Here is a 17,498-nt window from a genome sequence, read left to right as displayed (position 1 = left end):
ATGAAAACTTTGTATACCATTCTGAGCAGTTTGAATTTAAAGTTGAAAGCACCAGGAAACTACTTATTGGGGAATTATAAGTAAAGGAGTATAGCCTTTGGTCCAGACCCTGAAGGAAGAGTATAAGAGAGGTTTTCCTAACTGTTTATAAATTTCAAGATCAGAAGCAGACTTGGATTGATCACTTGTAGGATTTAGTTCAGTTTTAGTCAAAAGAATACTTCGCTAGGTATTTATTTATTTATTTATTTATGGGAAGTAGGAAGGTACACATTTCATTCTTTTAGATGTCTGGTTCCTTAAACCTCAACGAGAAGAAAGCAAATAGGGAGAATCATTTAATTAAGTAAATTGGAGAACTTCAACCCTGTGGAGCAAGTATTGACCGTGACTGTACACTCTATTGACCACACAATTCACTATGTAGCAACATCTGTCATGCATTGATAGCTATGTGTTGTTCCTGTGTTATATATTTTTTTGTTTTTTTTTATGAGTGCATTGTTAACTCCTAGATCAAATATTTTCAAAATAGATTACTTGGATCAGAACCACTTAGATGCTTAGACGTTTAACAAGCTTCTCAGAAAATCTTTTTGTAATGTCTAATGTGACAGAAAGGCTGAGTATGCACTTGCAGATTCATGAGAGTTTAAAATCAGTAATCTTTGAGTTTCAGATACTTCTGCCAGGAGCCCAAGTATATGAGTTTTAAGAAGAAAGAGGAGAGTCAGTCTTAAATTTTTCCCCCCAAATACATGTGTCCATTTTCATGTATTTTATTCTAGAAAGGCCCAAAGGCTACGTTTTCCAATGAACAAAATTATTTGGAGTTAATGATAAAATATATAATTTAACTTTTAATTTTAAAATTTTCACTTAATTGAATCTATTGTATAGTACCACATACAAGGAGTAGGTAAAATTTAATGAGTGGCTCAATTTTATATTAATTTTAGTTATTGACAATAAGAGAGAAAAGACCTGTGATCAGGGTTCAGGTCTGAGATCATAACTGTTTTCTTTGATTTGATTCATTGCTTTAACTTAGAGAAATTTCACAAAATCTGCTCAATTTCCTATTCTACAAAATAGACATAACATCTATTGTTACCTGAGAAAGTGTAACAAATGAATTTTATCAAGCAATAATATACTTTGATCCTGAGAAGAAAGATTTAATCAATGGAGATATTATTTGGATTTGATCTTTGAAAACTGCAGGAATATTAGAAACTGTTCAGTTCTATACATGCTGTGTAGATAGGATATTTTATTCTATAAAATTTCTGATAAAGCACAGAGATCTTAAGGTATCGATGAAAGCTTTTGCATTTAAAATGCACATTTTAGTTCATCTGTTAGATCTCTGAATTGTCATTTATCTAGATCTCTTTTTTGAAATGTAAATTTTTTTGAGCAGTTTACCAACATCTTAAAAATCAAAGACTTAATTCTGAAACTGAAGCATATTCTTTTTAATTATATTAAATAGGGTTAAATAGGATATTTTGAATACTGAAGTATGATGAAAGCTTCCCAAAACTTTTTTTTGTGCCTTCTATGTCTGCTTTTCTCTGAACTCTTCATGTTTTCTATAAATGAAATTGTGTTTTACCTCAAATTCCCTATCTAGTCACTTGATTTTGTTTCTATCACGTACAACCTCTCTTCATTATTTTTCTTTTTTCTGTGCTATGACAATATATCTCCCTTCTGCTCCAATCAAGTCTAGGCACATTTTTAAGCCTTCCTGTCATTTTCATTTTTCCCTCCCATCCAAGAGCATTTCTATCACCTCACATTATATTAAAGTACCTGTTTCCTGAATTTTGAAAGATCTCATGTAGAGGGACCATTACAGACCTTGGGTAACCTGGGGAATTTTTCTGGATACTTATTTCTACAAGTTTGATGTTTAGTTAACAACTAATTGTTTGTGATTCAGTCAATAAACTAATTCTGTCCAGTTGGTTAGAGTCACTGAGTAATCAGAAAAACCTTGGTCCAAGCTATTGTGCAAGTATGCAAGTATTTGTGTGGTTTTCAGTAATAAATCTTCCATCTCCTTTCTCTGTGGCATTGTCTCATGTTTCTATCAAATTCAATTCAACCAACAAATATTTGAACACCTACCATCTGCTCAGCTGCATGTTAACTTGTGTGTGTGTGTGTGTGTGTGTGTGTGTGTGTGTGCTTGTGAGAAGTGGTGTATTGTGCCTGTCCATGAGGAGCTTACCCATGGGGTTAGGTACATAGCCATGAAGAAGCCAAGAAGATTGTATCTAATTGTAGCAGATACAATTTATTTCTGCAGTTTTCAAAGATAAAACTAAATAATATCTCTATTGAACTAAGCCTTTTTTTCCCAGGATTTCAAAGTATATTACTGAATGATAAAATCCATTTGAGTGCTATCCACAATCACAGTGTTTATTCATTGAGTTGGTGAGTTTTTGAATGCCAAAGCAATCCTCTCAAGTTATTTATATTTACTCTTTTACATGGTAACTTACATAATTGCCGTAAAAAAAGTTGTTTTCAAGACAGAAGCTACTACTTATTGAGCATTTACAAGTGTCACAAATACTGGTAAAATTTTTCTTTATTCACATCTTATTTGTTAAGCACCTACTCTGTGCCAAGCACAGAGGGTAGAAGAATGAAGAAGGTGTCTTATCCCTGAGAGGTTGAGGAAACTAGCCAGATGACAACAAATAAATAAGATAATTCAATATTAGTGATAATTGGTATTAAAGGTAATGGGATAGTGAGTAACATACAGTGGCCACTTTAAATAGAATGGTAATGGAAGGCATGTAAAAAGAGATGCTGTATTTAAAAGACACTTCAGGAATAAAAAGGAGATGTTCGTGTGGAGGGCTGGTGGAAGGGATCAGTCCTGGAGAAGAGTATATCCCATGACTCTGCAATGGGGAAGGACCTGCCAGGTTTGAGGAATGACAAGAGGATGGGGAATCAATGAAGGGCAGACTTGTAGGGAGATGGCATTGGTGGATGTGGAGGAAGTAAATTATGCTGGACAATGTTCTGCCTGTTAGAAAGTCCAGGCTTTTTTGGGAAACAATCAGCAAAGCTAAAAGGCAACCGACAGAATGGGAGAAGATATTTGCAAATGACATGTCAGATAAAGGGATAGCATCCAAAATCTATAAAAACTTTTCAGGCTCAACACCCCCCCAAAAAATAATCCAGTGAAGAAATGGGCAAAAGACATGCATAGACACTTTTCCAAAGAAGACATCCAGATGGCCAACCGACACATGAAATGATGCTCAACATCACTCATCATCAGGGAAATACAAGTCAAAACCACAATGAGATACCACCTCACACCTGTCAGAATGGCTAAAATTAGCAACTCAGGCAACAACAGATGTTGGTGAGTATGTAGAGAAAGAGGAACCCTTTTGCGTTGCTGGTGGGAATGCAAACTGGTGCAGCCACCTGGAAAACAGCATGGAGATTCCTCAAACTTTTAAAATAGAGCTACCCTATGACCCAGGAATTTCACTACTAGGTATGTATCCAAAGGACACAGGAGTGCTGATTCGAAGGGGCACATGCACTTTGTTTATAGCAGCACCATGGACAATAGCCAAAGTATGGAAAGAGCCTAAATGTCTATCAACTGATAAATGGATAGAGAAGATGTGGTGTATATATCCAATAGAATATTTTTCAGCAGTCAAAAAGGATGAAATCTTGCCATTTGCAACAATGTGGATGGAGCTAGAGTGTATTATGCTATGCAAAATAAGTCAGTCAGAGAAAGACAAATATATGATTTTACTTATATGTGGAGTTTAAGAAACAGAAAAACATAGGTGAAGGGAAGCAACAGTAAGATAACAGGAGGAGACAAACCATAAGAGACTCTTAAAGACAGAGAACAAACAGGGTTGCTGGCAGGGTGTTGGGTGGGGGGATGAGTTAAATGGGTAATGCCCTCCTTAATAGGAAGGCACTTGTTGGGATGAGCACTGGGTGTTATATGTTAGTGATGAATCACTAAATTCTATTCCTGAAATCATTATTATACTATATGTTAGATAACTTGGATTTAAGTTAAAGAAATTACAGTTTTTTCTTAAGGAGCAATAAGAACCTATTAAAAGGTTTTTAAAGGGGGAGGATGTAATTTGGTTAAATCTTCTAAAATAATCACTGTGGAGAATTAATTGGAAGTGGAAAAGTGGAGATGCAGGGAGATTAGTTTTGCATCTGTAAAATGACGGTGGTCTTAATGAGAGGAGGCATGGAGAAGAATGAGAGAAGTGGAAAGTCTTGGGGTTTGTTCAGAGGAAGACAAATAGGACCTCATGATCAAGTGCACAAGGGATGAGAAAAATGGGAAATCAAGGATCACATCAATTATTTTAATATTCACAACTACTTTATGAGGTAGGTGTTATTATCCATACCTTATAGATAAGAAAACTGAGACACTGAGAAGAGAAAAGCTCTGCCCAAGGTCTTGTCCTTAGTAAATCAGGCATGAGGATTGTTTCCAGGCAGGCAATTGTACAGCACATACCAATCACCATGACAATATTGAACAACATATGTCTTATAACTTTCTAAGTGTGATAATTGATTTTATGCTTTCCACTTCAAAATATTCCCATTTATGTTGAATTTGAGACCTAGAATAGCTCCAAATTGTGTCACTTTTCTTTCATTAAGTTAGAAACAACTGTGAAATAAATCAGTTGGCTTAAGAGATATATTTAAAAATCGAACTTCCAGGATATTTTATAGAGTCTATGCAGATTCAGCCTGATACGTACTTAGTATTTCTACTGTGGTATGCCATGAAAAAATGATATTAATAACCTTGAACCTCAAGTATAGTAAGATACTGTTGAATCACCAACGAGATGCTATATGTTTGGTGTAGGAGTATTTTATTCTTAACCTTTATTTTACTGTGTTCTAAGATTTTGAAAATTGGTAATCAATTGGTACAGCCTTGGTGAACACAGTTTAATCTTAATATCACAGTCCCTTATGTATACTTACGTCCTTAGAGGCCAGGAATGAGTGGGAATTACTTACATTTTATATTTTCAAGAAAGAAGTAGGGTTTTTTTTTGTTTTTCTTTTTTAACAAAAGCAAATAGGATAGATTCTCTTCCCAGAACAGAAGAAACTTGCATTTTGGTGTGTATGTGGGGGGGTGGGTGGGGTGAGGAGGAAAGATCTCTTTGGTCATCCCACTCTCCAGACTACCTGCTTGTAAGAAGACTTACAAAGACTACCTCTTTGTAAGAAGATGGTTTCATCAGGATTTGGTTGACAAGAGAACAATGACTTCCACTGAGTTAGGGCGGTACCTAGTAAAAAAAAAATCTGCTTATAAGTCAGTGAGTTTTGATTATACATTACATAACTTCCTCTATTTCTTTGAAATTTGAAATATATATTATAGTCTGAGGCCAGATGTCTATAACACTGTATAATCTCATTAAATATGTGTTTAATTGGATAAAAATATTAGGGGATGGGTAGGGAGTCTGGTTCCCTAAGGAGGCCAGATGGATTTTATTTTTAAAAGTAGAGAGAAAATTTAAGAATAGAAAATTTGTATACTTTGTCTCTGGTAGTGACAATATCAAGCAAACATCACAATTTTAAGGGCATTATGTGGGAAAATGTTATATTATAATTCTGTTTTCTTTCTAGATACTGGGTGTGTCCTATTGTTCCATGGTTTTTTCCATTTTATTTTTAAAGTAAAACTCTGGAAATCTTTTCATGATTAATTAAAAATTTTAAGAAAATAATTTCAGTGGGATAAAACACATACTTCTCCTATAAAATATGTTACATTTTTTGGGAAATTTATGCCACAATTTATGGGCACCTGGTGGCTTAGTCAGTTAAGCATCCGACTTCGGCTCAGGTCATGATCTTGTGGTTCAAGCCCTGTGTCAGGCTCTGTCTGCTTTGGATTCTGTGTCTCCTTCTCTATCTGCCCTTCTCCAACTCATGCTCTGTCTCTCTCTCTCTCTCAAAAATAAATTTAAAAAATTTTTAAAAATTAAAAAAAATTTAATTCAAGATGCCTGCAGCTTTTCTTTTATTCTATTTGCTTGTTTAGAAATAAGGTCTCCAATAGTGAACAACTGAATGTACAATGCTGGACAAATGTATTCACAAAGATTTTTTTGAATCCAAGTGGAAATATGACTCCTCAAACATAAATCTCTATTTAATTTGGTGACATAGTAGTCTAACCAAAAACCATTTATAATTTGCCTCACTGAATAGATAAAACAATAAATAAATGCTTCACACACATGATCGTAAAATTTAGTGAGTACTTGAATACATATAGTATTATTGATTTTTCTTTTTTTTTTAAATTTTTTTTTTCAACGTTTTTTATTTATTTTGGGACAGAGAGAGACAGAGCATGAACGGGAGAGGGGCAGAGAGAGAGGGAGACACAGAATCGGAAACAGGCTCCAGGCTCCGAGCCATCAGCCCAGAGCCTGACGCGGGGCTCGAACTCACGGACCGCGAGATCGTGACCTGGCTGAAGTCGGACGCTTAACCGACTGCGCCACCCAGGCGCCCCGTATTATTGATTTTTCTATGTAGGCTTTTATTCCTAATCATTCCTGATAGTCAAAATTTATTTAATGTAATTAGCTGGTAGAGGAAAGATTTATCTATATGTATACATGTGATATTTGTTTTTAAGTATGTGAATCTTAATCTGTTCTGTTTCTCATATTTCTTTTCTAGATTTAGATTATAAAATTATGTATGAATGTTTTTTAATGTTACACATAAAATAAAGTAATTAAATATTCAATCTTAGTAGGACTGCTCAAACTATGCAAACACACATTATTTGACAATTGTTTGCAATGCCAATAGCATTCTATGATGCTGTAATTGACATGGTAGTAAAACATATGTTTGGAGATGTTTTTCTTCCAGTACTAATATAGCCACAATGTAGGATTGCCAAGGCAGATGAAATTGTATTTGTGGAATGGAATATTCCCACCAGTCATGGACCCATGACTTTGCCCATTACGTTGTACAATATGATATGAGCATTTATTACTTAATATTTTAAAAACACTTTTGGAAAGCATGAAGAACTAGACAGATGTTGGCCCTATGTATGGTGACTGATAATATACAACATTGTAAAAAGTCTACAGAATATAAAGCAAATGCTGATCCAGAGCTTGTGGTTTAAAGATGTATGACTATGTACAAGGTATTACTACCTGTTTCGCTAATAAAAATACTAAACAGTATCTCTTTAGAGCTAAAAACTGTCATTGAAAATTTCTACTTAATTAAAAGTTAGTAATAATAATACACCGACAAAGAAGCAGACAATAAAATTGAATGGTTAACACAAATTTTGTGAAGCCAGTAGTAAGTAAGGGTTCTTAAGGAGCACAGGTACCAGGCCAAGTAGGATGGACGTTTTTATCTTATAACAAAGAAGTAAAGGATAATTTAGTGTGTAAATATTGTTGTTAATTGTGCTGGGGACAACAAATGGGCTTGCAAGTGAAATTTCAGGACAAACATAAAATAAGTGCAGTATTTCTGTGCACATAGGTCTTTTCAATACTCCTCCTTTCCCCCAAATAGAGACCTATACAGGGATTGAGATCTTTTTAATTCTTCAAATGTGGACAGTCATAGGTGAAAGACTGTATGGTGTACAGGTATGCATTCAGAGAGATTAGGCAAGGATAGCCCTTCCAGCCCTGTTTATCAGAAGTGATGCTCATCATTCTCTGTGATAGTGTCTAGGTCATGACCTTGAGTCTGAGAGCTCAGACTTTCATTGCAGTTATATTTGTGATAAGGAAGCTAGATTTAGCCCAGTGGGCAATATGACTACCTAAAGTGGTAAAGCCTCTACTTAGAGGGCAGATGTGACAAATTGATTTCAATAATTGTGATGGATCACTAAAAAGATTCCTTATCAGGATGAAGAGGTATAAGAATTTCTGGGTGGAGAGTAGTGCATCCTAAATGATTCTTAAATGTCCCACTTTTCCTACTTTTGGGTGACTTCTACTTCCATTGAAATCACTGCTCTATGGTTTCACTCTTATGTGGATCCTGAGAAACTTAACAGGAACCCATGGGGGAGGGGAAGGAAAAAAAAAAAAAAAAGAGGTTAGAGTGGGAGAGAGCCAAAGCATAAGAGACTGTTAAAAACTGAGAACAAACTGAGGGTTGATGGGGGGTGGGAGGGAGGGGAGGGTGGGTGATGGGTATTGAGGAGGGCACCTTTTGGGATGAGCACTGGGTGTTGTATGGAAACCAATTTGTCAATAAATTTCATATATATATATATATAAAAAAAAAGAAAGAAATCACTGCTCTAAAGATAGATACAAAAGTAAGGATTTTAAGTCCTAGAAGGGAAAGACAGGCTAGTTCTGTATTTCTCAGACATTTTTAAGTAAAATATATAGTAAGAAATATATTTTACATTACAACCCATTATACTCATACCCATGCTCTCTCCAACATGAACACGAATGTATACACTATTGAAATAAAGCTTTCAATTAAAAATGCTTTGGTACTCTTATTTTCTCTTCTAATTCATTCTATTTTTAAAAATGATTAATCAATGTAATAAGTTTCTTTGAAATAAATAATCAATGGGTAGTAATCTGTTCCAAGAACAGTCAGCTACCTTATATGTGTCAGTACTATCAACTAGAAGACAAATGTGTATAGCTAAAAGCAGGAAGAAAATCTTACCTGTAACACAATATTCCAGGCATGCCCTGACCTTAGGGCCTTTGCACTTCTTCTCTCCATCTGGAATGTTCTTCTCTAACTTACGCAGGTAGCTAACTCACTTTCATCAGAACTTTGTTCAAAGCAACTTCCTTTAGAGGCTTTCCTTAATATTCTATTTAACTTTGCAACCTCCCCAATGCTTCCTATATCCCTTCCTGCTTTGCCTTTTTCTATAGTAGTACATACTGTATACAATATGGTCTAGTACTTCTCTATAGTATTATAAATTTAATCACCATCTGATATACTATAGGCCTTCAGTGATTTGTGATTTGTGTATCGTTTGTGTTCCCTAAGGTGTTAACTCCATAAGGCTAGGGGATTTTTTTTTTCATCATTATATCCCAGTGCTTAGAACAGAGCTTGGCATTAGCAGGTGCTCAATATATTTTGTTGGGTAAATGACTACTTGGCTGATTGAATGAATACATGAAAAAAAAAATCCCGTGTCTCAAAAGAAAGGGAGTCCAGTAGATGAAGTAATTAGATACAATTCGAAATTTTATTTCTGTTCCTCTAAGAACTCAGAAGAGTGTTTAATTTGTTACCTGCAGCTACATATATTTAAATCCCTTTTCTTCTCCTATCTCTCCCACACCTCAGCAGCTGTGCTGAGCCTCTCCTGTGTTAACCCCTGCTCTCAATTGTTGCCTCAAAGCTTTCCTGCAGTGTCCACATATGTGGGCTTTTCTCCTTCTTTCCTCCTTTTCATGGTGCATCATCTCCATATGAATGGTGACCAGGGATTTCTCTCTTCTCACCCTCTGCTGTGCTAAGTGGCAGAGGCCCCAAGAGCACCTCAACCCTCTGTGCTCCACCACCCCTCTCCCTTCCTGTAGGGCCACCCTCTAGGAATGTTAAGACATGCTTAGGGTATCAGTAAGTCAGTCAGGAGCAAAATTTGCTATTTTAGAATAAATTTCCTACTTGAAAAAGTATTATAAAAAAGATTGAATGAGAATGGCTCAGCTTTTATTAACAATAACACAACTATTAGAGAAAACAGAGTTTCACAGGAGCTTAATGAAGACTATCAACTGCATCAAAGGAAGAGATGGAAGACACATTTCCTACTCAATTATAAATTGGCATAATCATGTCGGGTACCCAGTTTTCAGGTTGATATCTCTCAGTGTAACACAGCAAAATACTTGCAAACTTGATTTGAAGTTACATAGCACCGGTTAAATCTTTTGCAATAGAGATCATCTATGCCGATTAAAGTCAACCTTCCTACATTCTTGTTTCACCTGGTTTTGACATCTTTTAGTAAGAAGAAATAGAAAAGATAGTTTGGTTATTCCCTCAGCAACCCCCACTTCCACCTCATGAGAACTAGTATACCTGGTAGAAATATTTTTTATAATAAAGTATATTTCCTTGACTTTCTTTTTAAAGATTAATTTTATTCTGTTGCCTTGTGTTGGGTTGAATGTGTGTCACTGTATGAAACATAACTTTGGTGATACCTATTCCTTTGGACTATCAGAAAGCTTATGATTCTTATCACATTCTTAAAAATAACTTATTTCAGGAGAGTTGAACAGAATTAGCAACATTTGTATCCTGACATTAGTATTCTAGGCACGAAATGTCTTCTGTGATTAAACATGGATTGCGGTCTGGCTGAGTGTCGGTGAGTACAGGTGCACATGTCTTTTGCATGTGAGCAAAAGACTCTGCGGTAGGGTTTGCAGTAGATTTTGGTGCCCCCTCAGATCTCGTTACCGGAGAGATGGACTCATCTCCCAAATTCTAGTTGAGTGTTTTTCAGCCAAGCCCAGTGCCCTTTTTTCTAGGTGGAAAACTCTGAATCCATTCATGCATCTCCTGGGATCAGATGAAGGCTAGACTTCAGCTGAAACCGCATCTTTGCTTATCTACTTCCTCTGTTCCGTCTTCATTTCCTTTTTCAAAAAAAGTCTCTTGTACAAGTATTGCTGTCTGAAGTCCTGTTTCTAGGGAATATAATCCAAGGTATGATTTGAGGGAGTAGCAATTCTCTGACTTTTCCCATTTTATCCTATCTTACCTCATTGCTCCAAGGAACAGATCACTCTGGGGACAATTGAGAAAAATACCTGTTTGTCTTTAGACCTTTCTGCCCTTATGTAACTCATAAGAGGTAGAAACACATTATGTAAATTTTATTTTATATTTTAGTCTTGTTTCAGGACAATTCAATTGTTCTTTTTGTAGAACTCTTGATCTCTGTTTTGAGTCAGTTAATTAGAAGTGTTTTTTTTCCTATTCTAGCTTTCCCCTTCTAAATTTTTCATCAGTGATTTCTAGATGTTTAGGTTGGGTGTGTGGAGCATTAGAAATATCCCTTAGCACTGGACCAGTCCAATTCAACCCCAAGGAAAGTGAATGCAAACACCTATATCTGAGATATCCATGTATGTGCCTTCTGCTGGAAAAGAGAAATGAACCCAAAGTGATTCCATCTTCTTTTCCCAAATCTTGAGCAAATGGATCCTATTGGCAGACCATTAATTGCATTTAGAATACTAGGGGCAGGGGGGTTGGAGAAATGCAGTTTCTAGGCTTCCATCCTCTGTGATACAAAAGAGAGCCTAGAAGAGAATGGGAAGGAGGTGACAAGGTGGGAGAAGGGAAGAGAGGAATGCTACTTGGCCAAAAGAGCACAAATATCCAGTAAAATCTTGCTGTCCACTCTGGTAAGTATATCTAACAACAACAACAACAACAACAACAACAAATAATAATGAATTCATTTACTTCTAGGAACTAGAAAGGAGGAATAGTTTGATATATTAAATATGCTTGTTGTAAGTTGGCATTAATATTTGGTATTAGCTCTCTGGATTAAACAATGAAAATATTGAGACATAAATAAAAACAAGCCCAAAGCTCGCTTAAGTCACAAGACTGATTTTTCATAAAGTAAAGGGGAATTGTACAATTTTAGAAAATATTATTAGATTTACTTAGATAAAAAAATGTGTGGGAATTATGGGGCGCCTGGGTGGCTGAGTCGGTTAAGCCTCCGACTTCAGCTCAGGTCACGATCTTGCGGTCTGTGAGTTCGAGCCCGCGTCGGGCTCTGGGCTGATGGCTCAGAGCCTGGAGCCTGCTTCCGGTTCTGTGTCTCCCTCTCTCTCTGCCCCTCCCCCGTTCATGCTCTGTCTCTCTCTGTCTGAAAAATAAATAAACGTTAAAAAAAATTTAAAAAAATGTGTGGGAATTAAAAACAATTAGAGACATAGAGCTATATTGTTGGATGTGAATGGGATTCAGGTAAGACTTCTAGAAGATATGAATTCTGAAAATAAAACAAAACAATAAAACAGAGGTAGAAGCATAAAACAGGAAATCTTTTCTTGTTAATGAAATATGAGCATATTTTAAATTTGATACAAGATTTAGCAAAAACTGAAAATTAAAGCTTCCTTCTTTGATTTTATTAAATATTCATGTAGGAATAATTACTTGGTTAGAGCTAGAGTGTTTTATGCTAAGCGAATTAAGTCAATCACAGAAATACAAATTCATATGATTTCACTCATATGTGGAATTTAAGAAACAAAACAGATGAACAAATGGGAAGGGGGAAAACAAAGAGAGGGAGGCAAACCATAAGAGACACTTAATGGTAGAGAACAAACTGAGAGCTGCTGGAGGGAAGGTGGGTGGAGAATGGGCTAAATAGGTGATGGGTATTAAGGAGGGCACTTGTCATGTTGAACACTGAGTGTTATATGGAAGTGATGAATCATTAAATTCTACTCCTGAAACGATACTACACTATACGTCAACTAACTAGAATTTAAATAAAAATTTGAAAAGAAAAAAAAAAGGAATAATTAATTACTATATGTATATTCTTAATGATATCAGCCAAAGTGCAGGCCTATCAATGGCATCCTTTTATCATCAGTTCCAAATGCATTTGGACTCTTTAGTCTCTGTAAGCCTTGCATTTTCAATTATGTGGGTGCATATTTCAAAGTCCAGAGCACTGGACATAATTGTTTTCAATGTGAACCTTAAGTTGCTTGTTTTAATTCACATGGACTTTCCTTTAATGGGTCAGTATGCTGCTCTACTCTGTTGATCTTGTCTTATCTACTTCTAAGGGATCTATTCTCAAAAGGATCTTTCTTATTTCTAGGGATAAAACCATTATGGATCTGTCTGGAAGTCTCTCCTTTCTTCAGGGACTTTCTCTTTCCTTTCAGTACCTATTCCACTGTCCCTTTGGTTTTTAAAATCTTTTGGATTTTGCCTCTTCTCCTCCTTGGCCTTCATCCTAGCTTGTTGGTCATCTTTTAAAAATGTTTAGGGGCGCCTGGGTGGCGCAGTCGGTTAAGCGTCCGACTTCAGCCAGGTCACGATCTCACGGTCCGTGAGTTCGAGCCCCGCGTCAGGCTCTGGGCTGATGGCTCGGAGCCTGGAGCCTGTTTCCGATTCTGTGTCTCCCTCTCTCTCTGCCCCTCCCCCGTTCATGCTCTGTCTCTCTCTGTCCCAAAAATAAATAAAAAACGTTGAAAAAAAAAATTAAAAAAAAAAATGTTTAAATTCTGCTCTATATGACTGACCAGGACTTGAGATACAAACAAATGAAAGTGAGGATAAAGGAAAATGACCACTTCTGATCTTCCTTAGGCTCAAGCATCAATAAGAAAATTAATTAGAATGTTTGCACTGGTACTAGTGAAAATAAAAAGGCTTTTGTAGGTTGAAAAACCTACCTAAGAGAATTCAGGATTTAGGAGAATCACTGCTGAGTCAGACTTAGGTTTCTCACTCCCAAGTGTAGACAAAGGTCCTGCAAATTTGGCAGACCTAGAAAAAGACAGAAGGAAGCATTGTGTGAATAAAGGCTGCTAGAATTTTAACTTGTAAAGAATGAAATTTCTGGCACCCCATTTTTCCCATATTCTATTTGCTGTGTGTGTGTGTGTGTGTGTGTGTGTGTGTGTGTGTGTGTTTTGAGGCATGATTGCAACTAAAATAAAGGTTTGGGAATTTGAGAGCAGTGGAGACTTACAAATAAATAAAGCACTCTAGAGTAGAGATGGCATGATGGTATGTGTATTCAGATCTACTACACTATGCATCTGCTGAGGGTGCTGTTCATGTTGCCTTCCATGTGGGTAGCTCACAGAATTCCATTAACCCAGAGTACTGCTAGGGCAGCAGAATGAACTGGAGAGTCAGGGAGAATAACTGAGTAGAGTGGCCTTAGCTAGTCATTGGGCCAACAGAATAATCCAAGAGCCAGGATGGCAAAGGCATAAAAGGAGAGTTTCCCTACGTAAGAGACTTTAATGGAACAAGAGAGGACATAGTGAAATACATTTTTACTAGATTGGAAGATGCTTGGTACTAGGATGACAGCATGTACTGAGAAGGGCAAGATTCCAACCCCCTAACTTCACTTCAAACTTGGCCCATTCTATATGCTTCAGAACTATTCACAAATGTAACGTAAAAGCAAACTTTGGGAAGGAGGGGGTGGGTGAGCAGAGAACTGATTGAGACTACTGCTATCTGATACATTAGAAGCCCTACCTAGAAATTAAATCTATTATTGAAAAATTAAAGAAAGTTACAATTTTTGCATTTTGGTGACTGAAATTTATACCACTATTTTGCCTATTTTGATTGGGTGTGAGCAAGTGCTATGCCATGAAAAGTGATACCGTAGGAGAAAAAAATACTACCATGGTAACTCTCTTTTCAGTCTAACATGATTATTCTCTTTTAACTAAGAGGTATTTAGGACTGAAATACAGCAGCAAGACAAAACAAGGAAGAAAAGATTTTTACTCATTCATTAATACCTACAAACTGGCAAAATGTCAGTAATCATCTTTCTGGCGGCAACTACTTTGGGAACAAAGAAGGGTCAAGAATGGAACTTAAAATTAATATACAATCTATCATGGAGGTAAAAGTCTTGGTTTGTTACACTGAGAAGAACAAATATTATTATATCTATAATATCTACATTGCAATTCTTAGACATACAAAGAGAAAAAGTAGCATAATTGTGAGATATAAAAATGTTAATGTAAGTTGATTTGTAGTCAGCTCATAAGAAATTTGATAACAAATCTAGTTCTTTATCTTATACTATACACCAAAGTTACTTTTTGAGGGATTAGAGATTTAGTGTGAAATAAAAACAAGAGAAGGAGAAGAAAATATGAATGAATATATGTCTGATCTTGGGGTGGTAAAAATATTTCTAATTATAAAACAATGGAAAACATCACAAAGAAAAAGCAATAGATGGAGATGACTCTTCCATATGTAGCATATATAATGTATGTATTTGATATAAACTGTATTTATCATAAATAATATAGACAAAGAATAGATAGTCCTAATATATAATCTTTCCATGGCTAAATTATATTAAAGACCTTAATAGAAAAGTAAGTGAAAAAGAAAATAGATATAATGAGAATTTTAGCATCTGTAGTAATAATAGGTAAATTAATAAAATAATGTACTTTATTTGATAAATAAAATCATCAAGACTTAAAACAATGATGCTCATTGTTGGCAAAGGCACAGGGCCATGGAAGCCCTCATCCATTGTTATTGGGAATATGATTTGGAACAAATATTTTGTTCTTAGGGACTGTGTCCCTAGCCACCTGTGCAGTGTCTGGCATTATCCATGCTCAATATGCATTTATTGAATAAATAAACTTTTAGACCATCTCTTTGGCAAACAGTATAAAGAAGCTTGACATTTCATAGGATTTTCTATTAATTCCAATTTTTAGGAGTGTATCTTGATGAAGAAGCAATTTTTGTTGTTGGAGTAATTAATTTTTCTCAGACACAATGTAGGGAGCAAGCAAAAGGCAAAGATTGTAATTTTCAGTAAATTTACACCGTTTGGTAAAGTTACAGAATAAAATTAGTAATGTCATAGTATGTTAGTTAATCATTATTGTTCTGTGTGTGTATTACAACTTAGGGAAGTAAATTCAATTGCCTACAGCAATGTATATTAATAAATACAATTCACTTTAACAAACATAGTGAGAAAATACAGTTTCTTACAACAAACATGTAAAACCAGATTTGCAGTATTCATAGCCTCAAGGACAATTGTTGTATTCCATTGGTGATGACAAAGAATCCCCTGGTTTAAAAGCAGACTATTAAAGAAAATCTCTTTTTGCCCTTCTCAACAAACCATCTAGACAAATTCAATTTTGTGATGACAAGGTACAGAACATGTATAGATCTAATATAAACAGGACCTTTACCCAAGCTGCTAATCTTCTCTTTTCAGCACCTTGATGGTATCTAATTTATAAAATTCTTCAACGCTTTTTCCACTGACACCAAAGTGGATTGCTTTGCCCAATATTTTATGTTCTCAAATGCTTTTACTCCTAAGATTTATTATCAAATACTCTAATGACCTATATAAGCTATGGTTTGAAACGAAGTTTTAAACAAGGCAGAATCAAAATATGAAGTTATGATTTTATAAGTCCACAGTATGAAGCATAAATTAAGATTTATGTACAAAGCTATTCATCATAGCATTATTTGTAATAGTATAATGGAAAGTAATTTAAAACACCAAAATAGAAAAATAGTTCAATAAAATATGATGCATCCATGATAGAATGCTCTGAGGCATTAAGATGGTGTTTATAAAATATTTAAAGACATGAGGACATGCTAGGATATAATGTTAAGTGAATAAAACATTATATAAAATTGTATATGCAGTGATCTCAGTTGTGTTTTATGTAGATGAAAAACAGGATGCTAATAACACATTAAATTACTAGGAGTGATTATCTCATTGGCAATGTAAATATGGAAGATCTCTATTTTGTTTTACTTTTTGAATATTCCAAAATGTCTACAATGAAAGCATAGTATTTTTAGAATCATAACGTTGTTAATATTCTTTAACTCTTCACAATAATGAGTTTATCTTTGATGTATAAATTAGGACAGAACATAAGGAAACGATGTGAAAATAAGAGCTCTAAAATAAGTATGAACAATAATTATTTTTTATTAAAATTGAAAATATCCAAGAAAGAGTATATATATCAGTGTTATTGCATTAATCACCTATATCCTGAAAATAAAGAGATGTCTGGTATTGACATAAAAGATCATTTATTTATTTATATAACAATCTCCATTTTGTCTTCCAAAAATCGGATTATTTATACCTAAGGCACCATACTAAGTTTAAGTCACTCACTCTTTGATAAAGTAATTGAACACTAGCTAAGCTGCATAGGCTTTCTAAGGTATAGATTCACACTAAATATTCTTATAAGTGTGAATCTATAAAATAAAGAGGATAACATTTATCAACAGGCCATATTTTTATACATATAATTGTGCAAGTTACAGTGTTTTCGGTTAGGGAGAGGGAGGATAGGATAAAAAAAGTGCAACTTGCCTCAAGAAAATAAGAGTCTAGGTGGGAAGACATGTTAATTAGCAGAATGAAACACATATCATAGCAGAAATGTTACAGGAACAATACCTTTCATATACGTGGGCCTTAAATTTTTTTTTAAATTTTATTTATTTTCTATTTTTATTTGAGTACAATTAACATATAGTATTATATTAGTTTCTGGTGTACAGTATGATAATTTAACATTTCTATACATTCCTCAGTGCTCGTCACAGTATGGGTACTCTTA

The sequence above is a fragment of the Lynx canadensis genome, chromosome B2, assembly GCF_007474595.2.
Source record: "Lynx canadensis isolate LIC74 chromosome B2, mLynCan4.pri.v2, whole genome shotgun sequence".
Classification (NCBI taxonomy): Eukaryota; Metazoa; Chordata; class Mammalia; order Carnivora; family Felidae; genus Lynx; species Lynx canadensis.
Note: the sequence above shows the minus strand (reverse complement) of the source record.